Genomic DNA, 25477 nt, shown 5'->3' on the forward strand with positions numbered 1-25477 from the left:
GTGATTGTGGTTTTCAGTCTGTCTTCCCTCTGATGGAAAAGGATAGGAGGCTTATAGAAGCTTCCTGACTAGAGAGACTGACTGAAGGGGAAACTGAGTCTTCTGATGGGCGGGGCCATGTTCAGTAAATCTTTAATCCAATTTTCCATTGATCTGTGGGACTGGGTTCTCTCCCTCTTATTTACCTGGGGGGCCAAATTATGGTGGAGGTAAAGAAGATAATAAAATTTGGAAAACTCAGCAGTGGTCACAGGACTGGAAAAGGTCAGTTTTCATTCCAATCTCAAAGAAAAACAATGCCAAAGAATGCTCAAACTACCACACGATTGCACTCATCTCACACACTAGTAAAGTAACGCTCAAAATTCTCCAAGCCAGGCTTCAGCAATATGTGAACCATGAACTTCCAGATGTTCAAGCTGATTTTAGAAAAGGCAGAGGAACCAGAGATCAAATTGCCAACATCTGCTGGATCATCGAAAAAGCAAGAGAGTTCCAGAAAAACATCTATTTCTGCTTTATTGACTATGCCAAAGCCTTTGACTGTGTGGATCACAAGAAACTGTAGAAAATTCTGAAAGAGATGGGAATGTCAGACCACCTGACCTGCCTCTTGAGAAACCTATATGCAGGTCAGGAAGCAACAGTTAGAACTGGACATGGAACAACAGACTGGTTCCAAATAGGAAAAGGAGTACGTCAAGGCTGTATATTGTCACCCTGCTAATTTACCTTATATGCAGAGTACATCGTGAGAAACACTGGACTGGAAGAAGCACAAGCTGGAATCAAGATTGCTGGGAAAAATATCAATAACCTCAGATATGCAGATGACTCCACCCTTATGGCAGAAAGTGAAGAAGAACTAAAGAGCCTCTTGATGAAAGTGAAAGAGGAGAGTGAAAAAGTTGGCTTAAAGCTCAACATTCAGAAAACTAAGATCATGGCATGTGGTCCCATCACTTCATGGCAAATAGATGAGGAAGCACTGAAAACAGTGACAGACTTTATTTTTTTTGGCTCCAAAATCACTGCAGATGGTGACTTCAGCCATGAAATTAAAAGATGCTTGCTTCTTGGAAGAAAAGTTATGACCAACCTAGACAGCATATTCAAAAGCAGAGACATTTTTTGCCAACAAAGGTCCATCTAGTCAAAGCTATGGTTTTCCAGTAGTCATGTATGGATGTGAGAGTTGGACTATTAAGAAAGCTGAACACCAAAGAATTGATGCTTTTGAACTGTGGTGTTAGAGAAGACTCTTGAGATTCCCTTGGACTGAAAGGAGATCCAACTAGTCCATCTTAAAGGAAATCAGTTCTGAGTATTCATTGGAGGGACTGATGCTGAAGCTGAAATTCCAATACTTTGGCTACCTTATGGGAAGCTCTGACTCATTTGAAAAGACCGTGATGCCGGGAAAGATTGAAGGCAGGAGGAGAAGGGGATGATAGAGGATGAGATGGTTGGATGGCATCACTGACTCGATGGACATGAGTTTGAGTAGACTCTGGGAGTTGGCAATGGGCAGGGGGTTATGGCTGCAGTCCATGAGGTTGCAAACAGCTGGACATGACTGAGCGGCTGAATGAACTGAACTGACCCAATGTGACACTAAATAACTTGCATGAAAAGACCTGGGGGGAAAAAGTTTCAGGGGTTGTTAATGTGAATGGCCTCAGACCTAGAGAAAAGTATTGGTAATGAAAGATGGGGGGCAGAGGAAAACAAAGGAAGTTTATTTTTCTCTTTTCTCACCTTCTCTTTACCACTGTAGCAGTCCACAAGGCATGCCTTAGAGGTATTATATCTTTACACACCTCCCTGTGCACAAGTACACACTATCATAATGTAAAGGCACACCATGTGCCACTGAGAATACTGATGACTATTAATATTATCTATAATCTTAATAAATTGCTGTATGTCAGAGAATTGGGTTTCTAACTGTAAGGTTAAGATATCTTAACTGAAGAAAAAAAAATGGAGATTTTCTAAATTTCACTTGTTTTTTGAATAATACATGATCTTAATTCCTCATTTTTCTCCTATATCCCCTTGTATAATGCAAACTAAGCTTACGGTGATAGCCAGTCTTGGACATTTTTGCTGGCTGCTTGTGGCTGAGCTGAAAACTAGCTTTACCAATGTTTGAATTCTTAGCAAAAGTTAGAAGAATTGTGAAATCATCTATTTCTGATGGCTAATTAGCAATGTCTGGGGCCATTTTAAATGTTAGCCTTTCATTTCTCCAGAACTGAAAAACTGCATTCGGGAATGCACATCTATAGGGCTCTTTCCTGGCATCTTATCAGAGAGAAGATACTTGGTTCTTGGTGATTATGGAAAGGTTGTGATTAAAGGTGAATTATTTTAGAGACACTAGCAATACAGAGGAGAAGGAAATGGCAATCCACTCCAGTGTTCTTGCCTGGAGAATCCCAGGAATGGCGGAGCCTGGTGGGCTGCTGTTTATGGGGTCACACAGAGTCGGACATGACTGAAGTGATGCAGCAGCAGCAGCAATACAGAGACTACTAAAATTAAAAAACTTGATTTGCTTGACATATACATTTCTTTGTAACAAGTAGCTTTGAGTTGACTTTAATAAATATTCTCTTAAATGGCAATTGTGACTCTTATTCTTGCATAAGGAATGGCATAAAATAGGACATAGACCCACATAGTCTGAAGAAAAGGGTTAACTAGAAACATGGAGATTTTATAGATGCATTATCAAGAGGATTCCAGAAGACAGTATATATTAGGTATCACGCCTATGCATAAAGAGACTTTACATACAATGGTTGTCATTAGGACATGCATGTTAATCCTGAGGCAAGAACCCTAATAGTTTCCAACACATGATTATTTGTTTATACACTTTAGGCTTTTAATTCATTCTTTTTTCTCTCCCCTCTAACACATTTTCCCCCATACTTACCTAATACTTGCATTTTCATCTTGTTCCTTCCTACATGTTGACCAACACACAACTCTGGTTCTGATAGTAGAACCAGATGACCTAAGAGGTCATTTTTCCTCCCACTTAGCAGACTTGAGGCATTGCACTTGTTTTCTTCTATCTATCAGTATTTTTACAATTTCCCTATCCATTTCTGAGGGCAGAGCTGTGCACGGTGACCCTCATAACACTGTAAGTACGATAATGAGGAGAGATGGGCAAGAAAAGGTCGAATGAGACATAGGATTGAATTTCACATTCACTGTATGAAAGACTTTTGCCCACTATCATTTTTGTAAGATAGATGTACTAGGGAATTATGAATAGGTAGTGGGTTGGCCATACTTCTGAATAAGATTATTTAAATGGATTCCAATAATTCCATGTTTCTTCAGTGGAAAGCCTTTTTATTACCTCCCTTCTTTTCTTTTTCTTTTTTTCTCATTGTCTTTCTTCTCTTTAATGCAGCTACCATTAATCACCTTTAAAGATTCCCTTGTGGTTTCTCTGCAATTACCAGCCTATATCCTATATTACATCCTATTTCTACCTTGTTAAACTTGTCATTTGACCCTTCAGTCTTAAATATTATACTTTCCTATTTCCAACTTGCAATTGCTTCTCATTTCTATAGATCCCCTCTTGTACATCAGGACAAAGTCATGACTTTACATGATATCTTTCAAATTTTTGCCCAATCTGCATCTCAGATACTGTGGTCATGTAACCCCATACAACGAGTGTTTCTAATTCTTCCTTATTTTGAACTGATTTTTTTCCCTGACACTAGCTACAGATACTTAAGTTCCAATTTCAGGGCAACCTCAGATAGTCAGCTGCAACTGAGAATATTCCAGGCTTCGACATCAGAATTATCTGTGTTCAAGTCTACCTCATTCAAAAAGTTGTAAATCCCTGAATATAAGACACTATATTTATTGGTATTTTTCTCTCCAGTGGTTTGCACTGTCCTGAACTCTAATTTAGTACTGAATGAAAACACTGAATTAAATGATGAATGGGATATTTCCAAAGTTGTGAGAAGAGGAATAGAAATGGGATATAACATTCTTCGACATGAAAATAAAGTTTCGTTAAGTGCTCAGGCAGAGCCAGAACAAACAACTATAATGAATCTTAACTGTTCTAATTGTTCTAATGTGTCTAGACCAATGCTGAAATGTTGAAAAAGAAAAATAACCACATTCAGGCACATTAGTAATTGTCTATTATAGCAGGATGGCCTAAATGAAAGAAAACTTTCTGACTCCATCAGTACTGCAAATGAGCCTTTCCTATACTTATGAGTAAGGAAGAGCATTTATTTTATCATTATTTGTTTTATTACTAATAACAGGCTCTTTATGCCTACACAGGAGAATGACAATAGCAAAAGAAGCAATCACTGGGAAAAACACAGACTATACATAATACTAGCATCTTTATCATGCATTAAGGATAATTGCAATAAATTGTCTTTGCCCTCAAAATCAAGTCTTCCTCCCAGGGTTATAGAAGGAAGAGCAAATTTATCAAACAGTTTCTGCTTTGCAATGAAAGGCAATCATTAGCAATGTGGTTAGACCACTCAAACATTTAATAGTCAGAGATGTTAAAGTCCTTTGGAGATTTTCTAGTTAATAGAATTAACCTATAGTGTAATTAGACATGTCTGAATTAAAGCCCTTTTTCAATAATAATATCTGCAATGAAAGTAGTCTCCAGGGATAAAGAGATTAGCATTCACATCAGTGGTAAATTTACTATCAGAACCACATTCTTTTGGTCTTTCATCCCTGAAGGATTCTACAGCTGGGTAGATTCATAGGTTTGCCCTTTCTCATCAACTAATATTTTTATTTAAAGAATACTGACTTTCATCGTAATTTCCTAATCTGAAATTTAATGACAAAATAATCTGCTTGTCTTTTTCCTGCTCTAGTTAGGAAATGCAAAGATGGTACAAATATAGTACAATCTCTCCAACTAGCTTGACATTGGCAAGGACATTTTTAAGAAATCAATCAAATCACTTAAGCCAAATTCATACTGGAATTTCTAAAGATGATTGAAATACCTGTACCCACACTTCATCCCTTTTAGACAATCTTCCCAAACTAATTCCAAGAGTGTAGCTAACTTCAGGATACCCAGTAATATTTCAGCATCACCATGCTTATAAAGAACTAAGAACTAAGATGTACTTATTTACCTGTTTATAATATCTACACAATACAAATATGTGCACATATAATTTCCATGTATTTTTAAAAACTAATTTTATATCAATTTATAGGTTTCCCAGGAAGTTCCTTATGTCATCACTTCCTCAAAATTCCTTTCTGTATTATACTCTTTGTACACTCAGATATGTAGATAATAACATTCTAATGGCAGAAGAGCAACTAAAAAGCCTCTTGATGAAAGTGAAAGAGGAGAGGGAAAAAGTTGGCTTAAAACTCAACATTCAGAAAACTAAGATCATGGCATCTGGTCCCATAACTTCATGGGAAATAGATGGCGAAACAGTGGAAAGTGTCAGACTTTAATTTTTGGACTCCAAAATTACTGCAGATGGTGATTGCAGCCATGAAATTAAAAGACACTTACTCCTTGGAAAGAAAGTTATGACCATCCTAGATAGCATATTAAAAAACAGAGACATTACTTTGACAACAAAGGTCTGTCTAGTCAAGGCTATGGTTTTTCCTGTGGTCATGTATGGATGTGAGAGTTGGACTGTGAATAAAGCTGAGTGCCGAAGAATTGATGGTTTAGAACTGTGGTGTTGGAAAAAGCTCTTGAGAGTTCCTTGGACTGCAAGAAGATCCAACTAGTCAATCCTAAAGGAAATCAGTCCTGGGTGTTCATTGGAAGGACTGATGCTGAAACTCCAATACTTTGGCCACCTCATGTGAAGAGTTGATTCATTGGAAAAGACCCTGATGCTGGGAGGGATTGCGGGCAGGAGGAGAATGGGACGACAGAGGATGAGATGGCTGGATGGCATCACCAAGTCAATGGACATGAGTTTTGGTAAATTCTGGGAGATGGTGATGGACAGGGAGGCCTGGTGTGCTGTGATTCATGGGGTCGCAAAGAGTCAGACATGACTAAGTGACTGAACTGAACTGAACTGGATGGCAGAAAGTGAAGAGGAACTGAAGAACCTCTTGATGAGGGTGAAGGAAGACAGTGGAAGAGCTGGCTTAAAAGTAAATATTTAAAAAAAAAAATCGAAGATCATGACATATAGCCCCATTACTTCATGGCAAATAGAGGGAGAAAAAAGTGGAAGTAGTGACAGATTTCCTCTTCTTGGACTCTAAAATCACTGCAGATGGTGACTGCAGCCATGAAATCAGAAGATATATGCTTCTTGGCAGGAAAGCTATGATAAATCTAGACAGTGTGTTGAAAAGTAGAGACACTACTCTGTCAACAAAGGTCAGTATAGTCAAGGCTATGCTCTTCCAGTGGTCAGGTACAGTTATGAGAGCTGTACAGTAAAGAAGGCAGAGCACCAAAGAATTGAGGCCTTTGAATTGTGATGTTCGAGAAGATTCCTGAGAGCCCCTTGGACAGCAAAGAAATCATAACAGTCAATCTTAACAAAAATCAACCCTCAATATTCACTGGAAACTGAAACTCCAGTATTTTGGTCACTTGATGCAAACAGCTGACTCATTGGAAAAGTCCCTGATGCTGAGAAAGATGGAGCACAAAAGGAGAAGAAGGTTTCAGAGAATGAAAATATTTAAGGTTTATAATTATAACCAACCTAGATAGCATATTGAAAAGCAGAGACATTACTTGGCCAACAAAGGTCCATCTAGTCAAGGCTATGGTTTTTCCAGTGGTCATGTATGGATGTGAGAGTTGGACTGTGAAGAAAGCTGAGTGGTCTGTTATGTATAAACTTACATTTTGTAATTGAAGGGACCAAAGATACCAGTAACTTCTTGAGCAATCCAGATAATTAGAAAATATTTGAGTTGGATTTTAGATATATGATATGTAATAAGAGATATTACAGACTTAAGATTTTAAATATAAGAAAATGGAAGCTCTGATATTAAATAACTTTGACAGTAATCAGGTAGTTAGTAAATGATTCAGATCTAGTAGCCAAGTTACCCAGTTACTCATCATGGTTGATTTCCCTTAGTATACTACTGTCTTTATTCCTTCACATAGTTCCCTCATTTGCCCATTCAATGAGTGTTCTCTTGTTGAGTATATTCTATGGGCCAAATAGTATATTAGACACAGTATCAAAGACACAATTCCATCATTATGAAGTTTCAGTCATTCGTCTATAAATTGGAGACATATTTCTATAGATGGGGTCCAAAAACCTTTACAGTAATGCCATGTAATTGATTAGACCATAAACTAATTCTTAAGGGACTTTCTAGTTAGAGGTTGTTTATGTAAACTTACAGTCTTCTATTTACCCTAATTATGAGAATACAACATTGTTTAGACTTCCTTGAGTTTCATAGAGAAAGTAATTCATATAGTGCTTTATATTAAAAAGAACCATGTGTTAGTTTATTTACATATTAATTGTAACACATAGTTAATGCAGAACAGAAGAAGATCATGAGTATCATTGTCAGAAGAACAATTTATCCCAATTTCCACCTTCTAATGCATCCTGGAACATTTCTCCGATCATTTGTCTCATCTATCCTTAACCTGTAATATTGCTAACAAAGCCTCAACTAATGTTATAAAGATGAACATAAATGCTAAAGGAGATATCAATGGTTAGTGCATTAGAATACTTTAGGTTATTTTACAGTAACAAATTACTCCTCCCAAATCACAATATCTTAAAATAAGACAATAATAGAGAACCATGAAGGGCCTGAGATTTTACCTTTTTATTAAGCTAATGAAGTAAACTATAACGGTTTCATATATGCTGGCAGAACACACAAGATTCCTGGGTTAGAGGCAAAGTATTTACTACTCAAAGCACAAGAGCCTGCATGAGCTATGTTTGTATCAGTTACTCTTTCTCTGCAAGTCCTAAGAAGACGATGACAAGTGTCTCAGGTATACTCAGCATACACAATGGGTCTATGCCAAATGGGGAAACCTGAACTTAGAAAAACCCCATTATTATAAAAGCAATTGCAAGCAAATCTGCCCAGTTTCTCTGTAGAGGGACATTATTTTCCTGGTCAGGAAACAAAGCTGCTTTCTGCTCTAGAGAAAGATACTACTTACGTTATCCTGGAGTGTTCCCATATAAATCCCATAAAAAGATACTCTAGGACAAAACAACTACAAGACAGTTGCTTCCCAATAATGTGTTTCTTACTTAAGCTACATATCTATCTTGGGTTGGAAAGGTTCACTGTCTAGTGTGGTCAGAGACTAAGACTGACAGAGTTCCATCTAGTTATTTGTTTGGTAAAGTATCATTAAAGAGGAAGAGAATGCAGCAAATACTGGCACTTTAAATTTCTACTCAGAAGGAACACATGCCACTTCGACCTTTATTTTGTTAGCAAAAGCAAATTGCTTCTTTAAATATTTTTCTATGATTTACTTAAAAAGTTGACAGCCAGGAAAATATCAAATGTTTAGCACTAATATTGTAGACAGTTGAATTCCAAATTGATGAACAACCATACCCAAATTATGCTAACAAGTTAGTTTTGCCTGAAAATTTCAAACAACTACAGTGATCTGCCTTTGGTTTCCACGAATTATTGGGACAATTTTTTTCTTACATGAATAAACTTGTAAGAAAAATGTTATATATTGGATGAAAAACCTCTCTAGGCAACACTTGCTGCATGCTAAGGGTCAAACAGTGATTAAGGAAAAATGTCTGCCTTCAGAGAGTGAACATCAACATGTGAGGGGCATAAACAAAACAAACAAAATATTATAGCTTATACTGCTAAGAAGAAAATAGAGTATCCCTAGTTAAGTAGGCTAGGGTTATCAGATAATTTCCATGAAAATTTTGATGGGAAACATCAAATTAAAAACCTCTGTATTGGAATAGTGGTAGACTTGTGATAAACACTAAATAGTAATCTGTGTGACAACATGATGTCCCCAAATGTTTGAAAAAGTTGAACAATTTGTCCAAAAAACATGTAGTGGGACTAAATATAAAACCCTTGAAATATAAAACCCTTGCTCTTTGGTGCAATCACCTATACCAAAAGTTGGAGCTATAAGGCTTAACAGTAGCACATATAGAAATGACCTTGGAAATTAAATTGACTATGATATCAATATGTTTTAAAATAGAATATAAAAAGATTGATTCAATGACATAGATATAGTATCCAGAAGAAAAAATAAAAGGATAATTCCCCTATGTTCTATAATTTATATTTCACTAAGTTCTAGAAAGACATTAGTTTTGTGAAAAGCTGGAATTCATTCAGAAAAGTGTTAATAGGCTAAGGATGTTTGTGGTTTCAATCATAAATATATCAAACCCAGGGGATGTTTAGAAATGCATGAGGGCTATTTTGTTGTCACAATGAGTTATAAATGCCACTTGGAATTTAAGAAAAGGAGCAAGAATGCTAAGTATCTGGCATTACATTGGTGAATTCCATACAATTAAGAACTGTCTCTCCCCAAATTTCAATAGTGCCCTCTTTAAGAATCCATCCATCTATCTATCTATCATCTAAAATGATATTTTAGCTTTTGTGGAAAGACCAGAGAACATTATTTTGAGAAAGGGAGCAACTGCCAGCTCATATAGAGACCAGTCAAGTAGTGAAATCTGTGTAGCAAAAGATTGTAATGAGGTTAATAGAAAGAAGTTACTGGAAAGGAAAGGAAAAAGCAGATTTTAACTTGATATCAGGAAAAAATATTTAAGGTTTATAATTATAACCAACCTAGATAGCATATTGAAAAGCAGAGACATTACTTGGCCAACAAAGGTCCATCTAGTCAAGGCTATGGTTTTTCCTGTGGTCATGTATGGATGTGAGAGTTGGACTGTGAAGAAAGCTGAGTGCCGAAGAATTGATGCTTTTGAACTGTGGTGTTGGAGAAGACTCTTGAGAGTCCCTTGGACTGCAAGGAGATCCAACCAGTCCATTCTGAAGGAGATCAGCCCTGGGATTTATTTGGGGGGAATGATGTGAAGGTGAAACTCCAGTACTTTGGCCATCTCATGCGAAGAGTTGACTCATTGGAAAAGACTCTGATGCTGGGAGGGATTGGGGGCAGGAGGAGAAGGGGATGACAGAGGATGAGATGGCTGGATGGCATCACTGATTCGATGGACATGAGTCTGAGTGAACTCCGGGAGTTGGTGATGGACAGGGAGGCCTGGCATGCTGCGATTCATGGGTTCGCAAAGAGTCGGACACGACTGAGCGACTGAACTGAATTAGAGACAAAATATAGGAAAATGGTCACTTCTGATTCATTAGTTTTCTTTTAATAGTAACCATTTTAGCAAGTTTCAACTTATCTTTCACTTAACACAAATGAGAAGAATTTGACTATCTAAAGGAGATCCAAAATTTCCTAATTTTGAAAATTTTTGCTTTGTCTGTGATGAAGGTCAGCTACAATTAAGAGGATCGATTCCTTAACTTTTCCCTCCCAGGCTATTTGTCAATAGCCATTCTCAATTTATAGAGAAAACAAGAAAAATCTTAAGACTCTGATTTTACAGACACTATTTTTATAGAATAACTTTACTTAATGTAGACTTGATTCTGTGAAAGTCGTACTAGACCTTGCTATTATTTATTTGACATTTGGAGCATTTGCAGTATCTTGATTCTTTCTGTTCATAGAGAATATTATTTTTAAATGTGTTTGACTAATTATTACTGAATAAATATTGGTATCCAAATATAGACTTGATTTTCATGCAATGTTTGTCTAAAGTTTGACAAATAAAATACAAGCCATTGACAAAGGTACTAGAACGTTAGGTATAATTTACATTATATAAATTTAGCTTTAAATAGAAAGTTATAATTCCATTATCAAAAACAGTGAAAGCAAGAAGGCAGTGGAGCAACATCTTTAAAGTACACGATACTGGATGCTTGGGGCTGGGGCACTGGGACGACCCAGAGGGATGGAATGGGGAGGGAGGAGGGAGGAGGGTTCAGGATGGGGAACACATGTATACCTGTGGCAGATTAATTGTGATATTTGGCAAAACTAATACAATTATGTAAAGTTTAAAAATAAAATAAAATTAAAAAAATAAATAAAGTACTAGAGGAAAAAGCAAAACAAAATCAACTTATTATTTGATATTTTAAGATATGTAAGGGCTGAAAAGATTAATCACATTGTAAGAAATGTCAAAGAAGTAAAATATTACAAAAAAAAAGTTTTCTTACAAAAGAAAATGTTACTGAAGCTATCTCGGGTTCGCTTGCCTAGTGTGCAGTAAAACCAATCTACTGACACGGGGTTGTAGTGAAGGAAAGTACAGAGCTTATTACAAGGGACATAATGCGGGGTCAAACATGGGGAGTGGGCACTTCATGCTCAAAAGGGCCAAACTCCCCAATGGCTTTCAGGGAAGGGATTTTTAAGGCAACATTAGGGGTGAACGTCGTGGGTTGCCTGACCAGCTCATAAACATTCTTCTGATTGTTTGGTGGTGAGGTAACAGGTGGTATTTTGAGAGTTAATATTACCAACTTTCTGATTCTAACTGGTCTAGGGTCTATGTGCTTATAATCAGCATGTGGTTAACTTCTTCCAAATGGTGAAAGTTTTAATTTATCGACAAAAGAACCCAAGGATATGCTTTGAAGAGGATAAAGGTCCTTGACATTGTTTTATGAGTAAATTATTTTTATTTTATCTTACTTGACTGTTTTTCTTTGCTTGTGCATTTTTTTCATTTTTCTGATAAAATTTTTTCTTTGGGATTTGGGGAAGGCCTTAGGAAGCCTAGAGATGTCTTCAAGTAAATTAGAGATTTCAAGGGAACAATTCATGCAAAGATGGGCTCGATAAAGGACAGAAATGGTATGGAACTAACAGAAGCTGAAGATATTAAGAAGAGGTGTTAAGAATACATAGAAGAACTATACAAAAAAGATCTTAATGACCTGGACAACCATGATGGTATGATCACTCACCTAGAGCCGAACATCCTGGAGTGTAAAGTTAAGTGGGCCTTAGGAAGCATCACTTCAAACAAAGCTAGTGAAGGTGATGGAATTCCAGATGAGTTATTACAAATCAAAAAAGTTATTACAAATCAAAAAAGGTGAAATATGCTAACAAATTTGGAAAACTCAGAACTGGCCATAAGACTGGAAAAGGTCAGTTTTCATTCCAATCCCAAAGAAGGCAATGCCAAAGTATGTCCAAACTATTGCACAATTGCACTCATTTCACATGGTAGCAAGGTAATGCTCAAAGACCTTCAAGCTAGGCTTCAACAAAACACGAACTGAGAACTTCCAGATGTACAAGCTGGATTTAGAAAGGGCAGAGGAATCAGATGTCGAATTGCCAACATCCCTTGGCTCATAGAAAAAGCAAAGGAATTCCAGAAAAAAAAAAAAAATCTACTTCTGCTTCATTGACTATGCTAAAGCTTTTGACTATGGATCACAACATACTGTGGAAAATCCTTAAAGAGATGGGAATATTAGATCACCTTACCTACCGCCTGAGAAATCTGAATGTAGGTCAAGAAGCAATAGTTAGAACCTGACATGAAAAAACAGACTGGTTCAAAATAGGGAAAGGAGTACGTCAAGGCTGTATATTGTCACCCTGCTCATTTAACTTATATGCAGAGTACATCATGAGAAATGCTGGGCTGGATGAGGAACAAGCTGGAATCATGATTTCCAGGAGAAATACCAATAACCTCAGATATGCAGATGACACCACCCTTATGGCAGAAAGTGAAGAGGAACGGAGGAGTCTCTTGATGAAGGTGAAAGAGGAGAGTGAGAAAAGCTGGTTTAGAACTTGACATTCAAAAAATGAAGATTATTGCATCTAGTCCCATCACTTCATGGCAAATAGATTGGGAAAAAATGGAAATACTGACAGACTTTATTTTCCTGGGCTCCAAAATCACTGGAGATAGTGACTGCAGCCATGAAATTAAAAGACACTTGCTTCTTGTAAGAAAATATTTGAGAAGCCTAGACAGCTTATTAAAAAAGCAAAGGCATCACTTTGCTGACAAAGGTCTGTATAATCAAATCTATAATTTTTCCAGTAGTCATGCATAGATGTAAGGGTTGGGCCATAAAGAAGGTTGATCACCAAAGAATTGATTTTGTACTGTGGTACTGGAGAAGATTCTTGAGAGCCCCTTGGACAGCAAGGAGATCGAACCAGCCAATCCTAAAGGGAATCAATCCTGAATATTCACTGGAAGAACTGATGCTCAAGCCTTCTCTCCTGGCTCAATCCAGTAAAGAACATGCTTGCCAATGCAGCAGACACAAGAGATGTGGGTTTGATCCCTGGGCCAGGAAGATCTTCCAGAGAAGGAAATGACAATCCACGCCAGTATTTTTGCTTGGAAAATCCCATGGACAGAGGAGCCTGATGAGTTACAGTCCATGGGGTCGCAAAGAGTTGGACACAACTGAGCAACTAAACCACCACCACTGATGCTGAAGTTGAAGCTCCAATACTTTGGCTACCTGATGCAAAGAGCTGATTCACTGGAAAAGACCTACTGCTGGAAAAGATTGAGGGCAGCAGGAGAAGGGGGCAACAGAGGATAGATAGTTAGATGGCATCACCAACTCAATGGATATGAGTTTGAGGAATCTCTGGGAGATAGTAAATGACAGGGAAGCCTGGTGTGCTGCAGTCCATGAGGTCACAAAGAGTCAGACACAGCAGAGTGACTGAACCACAACAAGGAGGCTAAAACTTTTCTACAAACAAAAGGTGGGGAGTTTTTGGCTAGGGGGTCATGGAGAGAATGTCTATCCCAGAAGGGTCCTGACCAGTTTCAGATTTAAGGCCACTGATATTGATTATCATACTGTTAAACATAAAAGACTTTTTAAAAAATAAATACTTAAATCTTTTAAAAACTCCAACTATTTAAATAAAAATGACAATGTATTGTGGGATTCATAATATATCAAAAGTAAAACAAATAATAATACAAATGTCAGGAGAAGAGAAATGGAAGTACAGTGTTCTAAGCTGTTAGTACTAACACTGAAGTAGAATATCCCTCGAACATAGACTAGGTGAAGCTATGAATGTATACTATAAATAACAAGGCAACTAGAGAACATATAGGGCAAATAGAAAACAAAAGGAAATGCAAGTTTTAAACTCAGTCATATTAACAGTCATATTAAATATAATTTGTCTTTTGTCCTAATTTTCAAAACTTTTATACTGTTATTAATTAAAATTTTAGATATCAAAACATCATGTCAAAAAGTTTTATCTATTGTTGACTGAAATAATACATCCAACTTACATTTTAATATGCAATTCATTTCAAAGACAAATATGATATGCATGGTTGTAATTTACTTGTCAATGAAACATGCACTGTTTAGCATGACTAAAAGCTTTTTGTTTTATCAGGAAAAAAATAAAATTTTGCCATATATGTATTTTTGGAAAGTCTGTATTCTGATGCGAGGAAGTAGTTTGTAATTTCACTTAAAATAATGACATATATTTGAAAAAAGTAAAAAGAAGTGATTTGGAGACTAATTAAGGTGATTAGTCTTAAAGGGTTAAGAGGTGAAATACATTAGTTCTTCTCTGTGAACTGGCTCTGCACCTATGCATTTAATGGATGCCTGAAATTATTTGAAAAAAAAAAAAAATTCCAGAAAGTTCCAAAATCAAAACCTGAATTTGCTGCTTTCAGGGAACTATTTACATTGCATTAGGTATTGTAAGTAACAGAGAGAAAATTTATAAGGGAGGATGTGCATAGTTTACTTCAGTTCAGTTCAGTTGCTCAGTTGTGTCTGACTCTTTGCGACCCCATGAATTGCAGCATGCCAGGCCTCCCTGTCCATCACCAACTCCCGGAGTTCACTCAGACTCACGTCCATCGAGTCGGTGATGCCATCCAGCCATCTCAGCCTCTGTCGTCCTCTTTTCCTCCTGCCCCCAATCCCTCCCAGCATCAGTCTTTTCCAATGAGTCAACTCTTCTCATGAGGTGGCCAAAGTACTGGAGTTTCAGCTTTAGGTTATATGCAAATACTACTAGGCTATCTTGGGCTTCCCAGGTGGCAGTAGTGGTAAAGAATCCATCTGCCAATGCAGGAGGTGTAGGGCATGGGATTAGATCCCTGGGTCTGGAAGATCCCTTGGAGAAGGGCATGGTAACCCACTCCAGTATTCTTGCCTGGAGAATCCCATGGACAGAGGAGCCTAGTAAGTTGCAGTTCATAAGGTCTCACAGAGTTGGACATGGCTGAAGTGACTTAGCATGCAAGCACTATGTTATTTTACATAGAGATTTCAATATCCTCAAATTTTGGTATCTGCAGGGGGTCCTGGGACAAATGCCTGCAGATACCAAGTGATGACCGTAAATAGAGGTGAACCCTATATTTACTACACTTTTTGCCCCTCAGGGCATTTGCTATTTCAAATCAGGAGGCATAAAAAAGAATAGAATACTGTGTAAATAAAGCTTGTGGAAGACTCTCTTGACTGAGAAGAAAAAGACTAGATTCTGGTTCTACAAACAGTCAAGATTTGAGAAAGCAGATTTCCAGACTGATATTATTATTTAAAATTTAAAATATATATGTATTTCATCTTCATCCCCCTTCCTGGGAGCATTTCCTAACCCTTGTAATTTCCTAAATGGTAAGAACCATAGGGGCATCTTTGTTAAAACATTTTATATTTTGTCCTCAGTGCCTGAAATTGCACCATAGCAATAAGGGTTAATGAATTGTCCTTCGATATTCATAACAAGCTCCTTTCAACCATTTATGCTAATACGTCTATTTTTTATAAAGTCCTTAAATAACCACAAGATGGAGACAGGTTTCCAGGGAAACCATCCATGTGGTTAGGGGATTGAAGATTTCAGCCCCGCCACGGACCTCAGTTTTAGAGGGACTGTGGAGAGAAACTGTTGTGATCCACCCACACAGTCAAAGGCTTTGGCATGGTCAATAAAGTGGAAGTAGATGTTTTTCTGGAACTCTTTTGCTTTTTCTATGATCCAACAGAAGTTGGTAATTTGATCTCTGGTTCCTTAACCTTTTCTAAATCAAGCTTGAACATTTGGAAGGAACGATGCATGTAATGTTGAAGCCTGGCTTGGAGAATTTTGAGTATTATTTTGCAAGCAAGTGAGATGAATGCAATTGTGTGGTAGTTTGAACATTCTTTGGCATTGCCTTTCTTTGGGATTGAAATGAAAACTGACATTTTCCTGTGGCCTCTGCTGAGTTTTCCAAATTTGCTGGCATATTGAGTGTGCCACTTTCACAGCATCATCTTTTAGGATTTGAAATAGCTCGATTGGAATTCCATCACCTCCGCTACCTTTGCTCATAGTGATGCTTCCTAAGGCCCACTTGACTTTGCATTCCAGGATGTGTGACTCTAGTTGAGTGATCACACCCATGTGGTTACCTGGGTGATGAAGATAATTTTTTGTATAGCTCTTCTGTGTATTCTTGCCACCTCTTCTTAATATCTACTGCTTCTGTAGGTCCATACTGTTTCCGTCCTTTATTGTTCTCATGTTTGCATTAAATGTTCCTTTGTATCTCTAATTTCCTTGAAGAGATCTCTAGTTTTTCCCATTCTATGCTGTTGCTACTGCTGCTAAGTCGCTTCAGTCGTGTCCGACTCTGTGCGACCCCATAGACGGCAGCCCACCAAGCTCCGCCGTCCCTGGGATTCTCTAGGCAAGATCACTGTAGTGGGTTGCCATTTCCTTCTCCAATGCATGAAACTGAAAAGTGAAGTGAAGTCGCTCAGTCGTGTCCGACTCTGTGCGACCCCATGGACTGCAGCCCACCAGGCTCCTCCGTCCATGAGGTTTTCCAGGCAAGAGTACTAGAGTGGGGTGCCATCGCCTTCTCCGATTCTATAGTTTTCCTCAATTTCTTTGCATTGGTCACTAAGGAAGGCTTTCTTATTGCTCCATGCTATTTTTGGAACTCTGCATTTAAACAGGTGTATCTTTCTTTTTCTCCTTTGCCTTTAGCTTCTCTTCTTTTCTCAGCTATTTTTAAGGCCTCCTCAGACAAGCATTTTGCCTTTTTGCATTTCTTTTTCTTGGGGATGGTCTTGATCACTGCCTCCTGTATAATGTCACTAACCTCCATCTATAGTTCTTCAGGCATTCTCTCTATCAGATCTAATCCCTCAAATCTATTTCTCACTTTAACTGTATAATCATAAGGGATTTGATTTGGGTCATACCTGAATGGTCTAGTCATTTTCCCTACTTTCTTCAATTTAGATCTGAATTTGGCAATAAGGACGTCATGATCTGAGCCACAGTCAGCTCCCAGTCTTATTTTTGCTGACTGTATAGAGCTTCTCCATCTTTGGCTGCAAAGAATATAATCAATCTGATTTTGGTATTGACCATCTGGTGATGTCCATGTGTAGAATCTTCTTTGATTGTGTTGATCAAAAAAAACTGTGGACAATTCTTAAATAGATGGGAATACCAGACCACCTGACCTATGTCCTGATAAATCTGTATGCAGGTCAAAAAGCAACAGTTAGAATTGGACATGGAACAACTGCTACTGCTGCTGCTAAGTCTCTTCAGTCGTGTCTGACTCTGTGCGACCCCATAGATGGCAGCTCACCAGGCCCTGTGGTCCCTGGGATTCCCCAGGCAAGAACACTGGAGTGGGTTGCCATTTCCTTCTCCAATGCATGAAAGTGAAAAGTGAAAGTGAAGTCGCTCAGTCATGGCTGACCCTTCATGACTCCATGGACTGTAGCCTACCAGGCTCCTCTATCCAGGGGATTTTCCAGGCAAGAGTACTGGAGTGGGGTGCCATTGCCTTCTCCGTGGAACAACAGACTGGTTCCAAATAGGGAAAGGAGTACATCAAGGTTGCATATTGTCACCCTGCTTATTTAACTTATATGCAGAGTACATCATGAGAAATGTCGGGCTGGATGAAGCACAAGCTGGAATCAAGATTTCTGGGAGAAATAGCAATAACCTCAGATATTCAAATGACACCACCCTTATTGCAGAAAGTGAAGAAGAACTAAAGATCCTCCTGATGAAAGTGAAAGAGGAGAGTGAAACATTGGCTTAAAACTCAAGATTCATAAAGCTAAGATCATGACATCCAGTCCCATCACTTCTTGGCAAATTGATGGGGAAAAACTGGAAACAGCAAGAGACTTTATTTTGGGGGGCTCCAAAATCACCTTAGATGGTGACTGCAGCCATGAAATTGAAAGATGCTTGGTCCTTAGAAGAAAAGCTATGACCAACCTAGACAACATATTAATAAGCAGAGATATTACTTTCCCTACAAGGGTCCTCTTGTCAATGCTATATTTTTTCCAGTAGTCATGTATGGATATTAAAGTTGGATTATAAAGAAAGCTGAGTGCTGAAGAATTGATGCTTTGGTGTTGGAGAAGACTCTTGAGAGTCCCTTGGACAGCAAGGAGATCCAACCAGTCCATCCTAAAGGAAATCAGTCCTAATATTCATTGGAAGGACTAACGCTTAAGCTGAAACTCCAATATTTTGGCAACCTGATGCAAATAACTGACTCATTTGAAAAGATCTGATGCTGAGAGATTGAGGCCAGGAGGAGAAGGGGACTACAGAGGATGAGATGGTTGGATGGCATCACTGACTCGATAGGCATGAGTTTGCATAAGCTCCAGGAGTTGGTGATCAACAGGAAAGCCTGGCATGCTACAATCCACAGGGTCACAAAGAGTTGGACTTGACTGAATGACTGAACTGAACTGAAGACAGAAACTGAAGATTCAATTAATACTTCCTATGTAATGCAGCCTCCATCAAAATCCTAGATAAGAAGTCTGGAGAACTTCCAGGTTGGTGAGCACTTGGAGGTGTACATGGGAGGGTTCCATGCCTAGACAGGGCCTGGAGCTCTGCATCCCTTCCCACACACCTTACACTAAGCATCTCTTCCACCTAGCTGTTTCTGAATTGTATTCTTTTATAATAAGCCAGGGATCAAGTAGGTAAAATATTTTCCTGAGTTTTCTAGCAAATTATTGAACTCAAGGAGGGTGTCAAGAGAACCTCTCCATTGGTAAGAAGTAGCAGTGACGCCCAGAACATGGGATTAGCATGTGCAGTGGGGACAGTCTTTTGGGACTGAACCATTAACCTTCAGCATCTGTGCTAAGCCCAGGTAAATAATGTCAGAATTGAATTGTAGGACAACCAGTAGATGTCAAAGAATTAGAAAACAGTTTGTTGTGTAACTGCCCCAACAGAGGCCCTCCCATTTGGTGTCAAAGTGACGGATTTTGTAATCCTATACAGAAAACAGTATTTTTTTTTCCCCACTCTCTTTTCTTTCCCAGACCAAAAGGGAAGCCAGAGAAATTAGCTAACTTTCTGCCTGCAGCTTTTTCTTCAACACATTTTCTGATTTCTAAGCTGTGCATGTCAGAAACAAGAAAGAAAGAAAATGATGTTGAGGAGGAAGATGATAACAATAGATGAAATAAAACTGAATAACAAATCTGCTAAAAGGCTAAATATCCAAACAAAGCTTTTTCTCATAAAAATCTGAAGCCTATCATTGAAACGTCTTAATTTCATTCTGTATCAGGTCATTAATTTGTATTTTATCTCTCTGCTTGAAGAAACTTTTATTCTATTTAAACGTGTTCATACACATTCTTAGCACTCAATATAAAATTAATCAACATTTCAGACAACATGACCAGATGAATGAAATCACAAGGAAAAAATAATTCAATAGAAATAAACCCACACACAATGCAATTATTGATGTTGTCAGATATAGAACTCAAAATAATTGATATCTATTATTTTAACTTGCTATTGAATGATAACATATGAAGTTTACACATCTTAAATGTAATAATGGATGTAACTTTAAAAGTATATATCTCTGTAATGCCCATATCAAGGTAGAGATAACTACTAGCTTATCATAAATATCGATCATGCTCTATTTTAGTTGGTAGTAGCAAATGTTAATCATGATAAATGGCTATCAACAAAAATTAGGTTTGTTGAGGGGAGGGCAACTATAAATAATGAGATAAAAGTATCTTGGAAAATGTTTATGAATTTGAAAAAAAATTTTTTTTTTTTAAATTAAAGAATCACTTGCAGCTGATGTTTTATTTATTAAGTTCCAGGATTGTATTTGGAATCTCACATTGAATTTATCTGGCTTGTCTCTAAATTCTTTTTTTCTGGAACAGTTTCTGACATTCTTCGTTTTTCATGACATTGATAGTTTTAGAGTACAGGCCAGTAGTTTAGTAGAATTTAACTTTATTTAGGTCTATGTGACATTTTCTCATGACTATATTCAGATTCTGTAGCTTTGACAGGGAATTAGAGAGTGATGCTTTGTCCTTCTTAGTATCTCATATGAGGAGATGCAGACTGTTGGCTGCTCCATTATTTATGATGTTAAATTGATCACTTATATAAGGTTCTGTCTGCCAAATTTCTTTACTAAGATGTTACTGTTTCCTCTCTAATTAATATATCATTTATAAAAGTACTTTGAAACTATGCAAATATTATATTCCTTGTCAACTTGGTCCCACTAGTTTCAACACCATAAGTAATAAATGCCTGAATAAATTATAATCATAATTACAAAATGCTCTGTGGTAGTAAACTGATGAAGGAAAAAAACTGATAAACTGTTTTTTACCTTAAGCTTACTTTTTAATAAAAATATCAATTTAACATTTTTTCTAAAATAAATTAATATTTAATTCTTCCAATCCTAGAGCATGGGGTACTTTTCAGTTTCTTTAAATCATCTTCAGTTTCCATGCTTCAGTGTTTTATAGTTCCTAGCATATGCCTTTCACCTATTTGGTCAGGTTTATTCTGAAGTATTTAATTTCTTTTGATGTGATTTTTAAAAGGTACTTTTTTTTTAACCTTCCCTTTCTGATATTTCATTGTTAGTGTAGAGAAATGTAACTGATTTCTGTATGTTAAGTTTGCATCCTGTTACCTTGTTGAATTAGTTTATCAGTTCTAGTAGTTTTTGTATGGTGTCTTAGTGTTTTCTATAGATAGCATGTCATCTGCATACAATGACTATTTTATCTCTTGCAATCCAATTTGTGTACCTTTTTTCTTTCTTTTTGTCTAATTGCTGTGACCAGGATTTCCAGTATATGTTGACTGTATGATCCATATCAAATATTTTGATAATTAGCCCACACACCTCTTGTCAATTAAACTTCAACAGAGAAGTCGAGAATATACAATTGGGGAAAGACAATCTCATCAGCCAATGGTGTTGAAACAAACAGCTGCATGTAAATCAATGAAGTTAGAAGTCACCCTCTTACCATACAGAAAAATAAAGTCAAAATGGTTTAAAGACTTAATTATGAAGATATGACAACATAAAACTCCTTGAAGAGAACACAGGCAAAACATTCCGTGACATAAATTGTAGCCATGTTTCCTATAAATTGTAGACATGTAGGTCAGTCTCCCAGGGCAATAGAAATAAAGCAAAAATAAACAAAAGGGACCTAATCAAATTTATAAGTTTTTGCTCAGCAAAGAAAACCATACATAAAATGAAATGACAACCTACAGACTAAGAAATGTGTGCAAACAAAGCAACCAACAAGGGATTAATTTCTAAAATATACAGACAGCTTATACAGCTCTATACCAAAAACAAACAACCCAATCAAAAAATAGGCAGAAGACCTAAATATGCATTTCCTTAAGACATACAGATGGTCAACAGGCACATGCAGACTCTATGGTCTTTATGTAGTTTGTTATCATCTTTATATAGTCTTTCATACAGTTTTTTTATTGAACCTATGTTTCAGGACCATGAATTCCACAAGTTTCTCAGCTTTTTTTTCCCCCTACCTCCTTAGCTGGGATGGGTGGCTAGAATATGGTGAATTGGGGTATTTCTCTTTCTTTAGTCAGGCTCCAATAATCCCAGCTGGTTAGGATCTGCTTACTTAGTTTTCTTTGAGAGCAGGCCTTATTAAGAACAAGCGTTCTGGTATATGTCTACATGATACATTTCCCCTCCCCTTGCTGAGAGCTTAGAAAGGGAACTTACTCTGAGAATCCGGTCAAATTTCTTAAGGCAAATTTCACAGTAATGCAAGGGCCCTCCTATAACTGGATTCTTTTGCCATTTTTAAGTCTTGAAGTTGTCCCTGTTGAGCTTCCAGCAACTTGTCGGTTACAGTTGAGGTTTTCCTGTCCCAGTACTGGTTTCGTATGGTTTCCACCTGTGAGTATGTTTCAGTATATTATTGATAATTGCTGTATTTGCCTGTCAGTCTCTCCATTGAGGGTGATGGTTTACCCTGTCTTTCCCTTTCTAGTAGATACAAGAAGCTTTTTTCAGTCTTTTAAGCTTTTTCTTTGTAATTATGATGGAGTGGTGACTTCCAAGCTTCTTACATGCAGGTCAGGAAACTGGAAGTCCTCTGACAGTTTTTGTTTCATGTATTTTAGGACTGTTTTAACAGGTGCTATGATACTTACACAGAGATGCCATAATAAAGTTATCACAAAATGAGTGGATAAAACATGAACATGTTGACTCAAGTTCTGGAGGCTCGAAATCTGAAATCAAGGTATTGGCAGGGCCCACCTCCATAAAAGCTATATAGGGAAAATGCATCCTTGCTTCTTCCTCACTTCTGGTGCCAATGACTGGCCTTTCTTGGTTTTTAGCTACACTGAGAGCACTTCAGTCTTTGCCGTTGAACAACGGTGTTCTCCCCTTGTGTCACTGTCTCTGCGTATTGCTTTTTTTCCTGATTGCTAAAATTCTTTAATTTCCAGAATTCTGAAAATGTTGATATTGACAATTTTGCCAGTGTTCTCACTGCTTTAATGGAGAAGATTTCAGGTTGATTACTCTACATTTCCTGTATATATTGTTCCCTAATATTTTTAATTGTGTGATTTAGGATCTAGACTGCTTTGGATTAAATCAGGATCTGAAATATCTTATTATATGCCCTTGGGCAAGTTTTTTTTTAAACTCACTGTATGAACTTTCTTATCTGTAACATGTATATAAAAGGCATCATAGAGTTTTTATAAGAATTAAATGTCAGACTAATATAGGAAAAGCACACAATGCATCACAAATAAAAATGCAATTTACCTATTATTAGTCTAAAAACATCAATTAAGTATACACAAATAAAGAATAAATATGTAATCCCTGATATTACAGTTTGTTTTTGGTCTTTTTGACACCTTATACTATACTCCTCAAGTTTTAGTATCTCTTTTGGAATCTGAATCTTTTACACAAAATAGTTCCTAGGTTCATCTTTTTTTTTTTGACCACACAGTTCTTAAATGTACCATCTAGTTTGAGCTGACTCCCTGGAAAAGACCCTGATGCTGGGAAATATTGAGGGCAAGAGGAGAAATGGGTGACAGAGGATGAGATGGTTGGATGGCATCATGGGCTCAATGCATATGAGTTTGGGCAAACTCTGGAGATAGTGAAGGACAGGGAATCATGGTGTGTTGCAGTTCATGGGGTTGCAAAGAATCAGGTATGACTTAGCGAAAGAACAACAACAAAAAGTTTCTTATGTAAATCAATTAATTACCCAAATTGAATATATCAAGAATGAGTAGAACAGTATCTCATAAGAAACTTCCTTACAGATTAACATCATTCAAAATTGAAAATTATTTTAATATTTCATTCAAGAAGATATTATTTTCCCTACCAAGTTCCTTTCGTAAAAGAAACAAACAAGAAAACATAAAGATTTGAGATGCTGTGGGAGAATAATACCAGTAGTGCTACCAAAAATGAAAATAACTCAGGTTAAGAATTAAAAAAAAATTTAGTCATATCATGTTGTTTCCTTTTATAACTGCACATATCAAAAATCAGTTTTATAAAATTTTAGTGTAGTGTATAAGCCTTTAATCCTTTTTCCAAAGTTTTAAAGACTTTAGTTTTAAAAATGGTTTTTAGCCTTAATTAATTAACTGTCATGGTAAGGAAAATAACAAACCTATTTAAAGTATGAACATCTTGAGATGCATAGAATGTAAATCACTGACTTATCAAAGTTCACATAACTAGCATAGGGAACAGGTGAGGCAGTTTGGAGGTGGAGACGATTATCAGTCTGCCTGTTTTGTTTGATATTGTTCACCCTGACTCCTTTTCCTTTGATGTAATCATATTTATTAATAAAACCCCATAATGGAACCTGAGGAAAAATTTGTTAAAATACTGAACGTAATGCCTGATGCACAGTTTGTATTTTAAATGTGTTTGCTGAATTAAAAATGGAAGAATGAATCAGAATATGGACTTTGACACCTTTTTCCACTGCTTTTTTTTTGCTTTCTTGGTCAGTTGTGTCCAACTCTTTGTGACCCCATGGACTGTAGCCTGCTAGGTTCCTCTGTCCATGGAATTTCCTAAGCAACAATACTGGAGTGGGTTGCATTTCCTACTCCAGGGGACTTTTCTGACCCAGGGATGGAACCCACCTCTCCTGTGTCTCCTGCACAGGCAGGCAGATTCTTTACCACTATGCCATCTGGGAAGCTCTTTATATACTCTCATTCAGATCTATTCCCATTGTTCCCTACATCTCATTGATTCAGGATGCTTTAAGTAAATTATTTTGCTTTTGCTTTTGGAATAAGATATTCCAAAAGTTCTATTAGTCACTTATTTCTCAGCTTACCCCACATGTTATTTTTGTGTTTGTCTTAGTAGAAGCTAAAGAGTGAGCACCTTAAAAACAGGTGTTATAATTATCAATCTTTGTTTGACAGCATTTGTAATACAAAAATTACTCAATAACTTTTTCAATTAATGAAACTTAAAATATTTGTTTAAAGTAACAGCTGTTTCACAAAGTTAATACATAGTGCATTTATTTCTTATATTAATAGATAAGAATATGAAATGTGTCAGTCAATTTGGACGGCTATAACAGAATCATAGCTTAAGAAGAATAGAAATTTATTCCTCACAGTTCTGAAGGCTGGGAGTCCAAGATCAGCGTTCACTTTCCAAATGTAGGTTGCCAACTTCTCATTGTAATTTCACTGAGAGCAGAAAGTCACATGCTATCCTGTAACTCTAAGAACACTTACCCCATTACTAGAGCTCCACCCTTATGACCTCATCTGATCCTAATTTGGGCTTTTCTGGTGGCTTAGCTGGTTAAGTATCCCCCTGCAATGTGGGAGACCTGGGTTCATTCCCTGAATTGGGAAGATACACTGGCAGAGTACATGGTGACCTACTCCAGTATTCTGGCCTCTAGAATCCCCATGGACGGAAGAGCCTGGCAGGCTGTAGTC

The 25477-nt window shown here is 37.2% G+C and overlaps 1 long non-coding RNA gene across 1 annotated transcript in view; it reads right to left on the reverse strand.

Annotated features, from left to right (window-relative positions):
• The window catches only part of LOC129643479 (uncharacterized), a 65809-nt gene extending 40563 nt beyond the window's left edge, over window positions 1–25246 (reverse strand). Inside the window, exon 1 of the long non-coding RNA XR_008710328.1 lies at window positions 25145–25246. This is a non-coding gene — a long non-coding RNA (uncharacterized LOC129643479). The remainder of the gene's footprint in view (window positions 1–25144) is intronic.
• Window positions 25247–25477: the final 231 nt, after the last annotated feature.

The sequence above is a fragment of the Bubalus kerabau genome, chromosome 2 (genome assembly GCF_029407905.1).
Source record: "Bubalus kerabau isolate K-KA32 ecotype Philippines breed swamp buffalo chromosome 2, PCC_UOA_SB_1v2, whole genome shotgun sequence".
In the NCBI taxonomy this organism is placed as follows: Eukaryota; Metazoa; Chordata; class Mammalia; order Artiodactyla; family Bovidae; genus Bubalus; species Bubalus kerabau.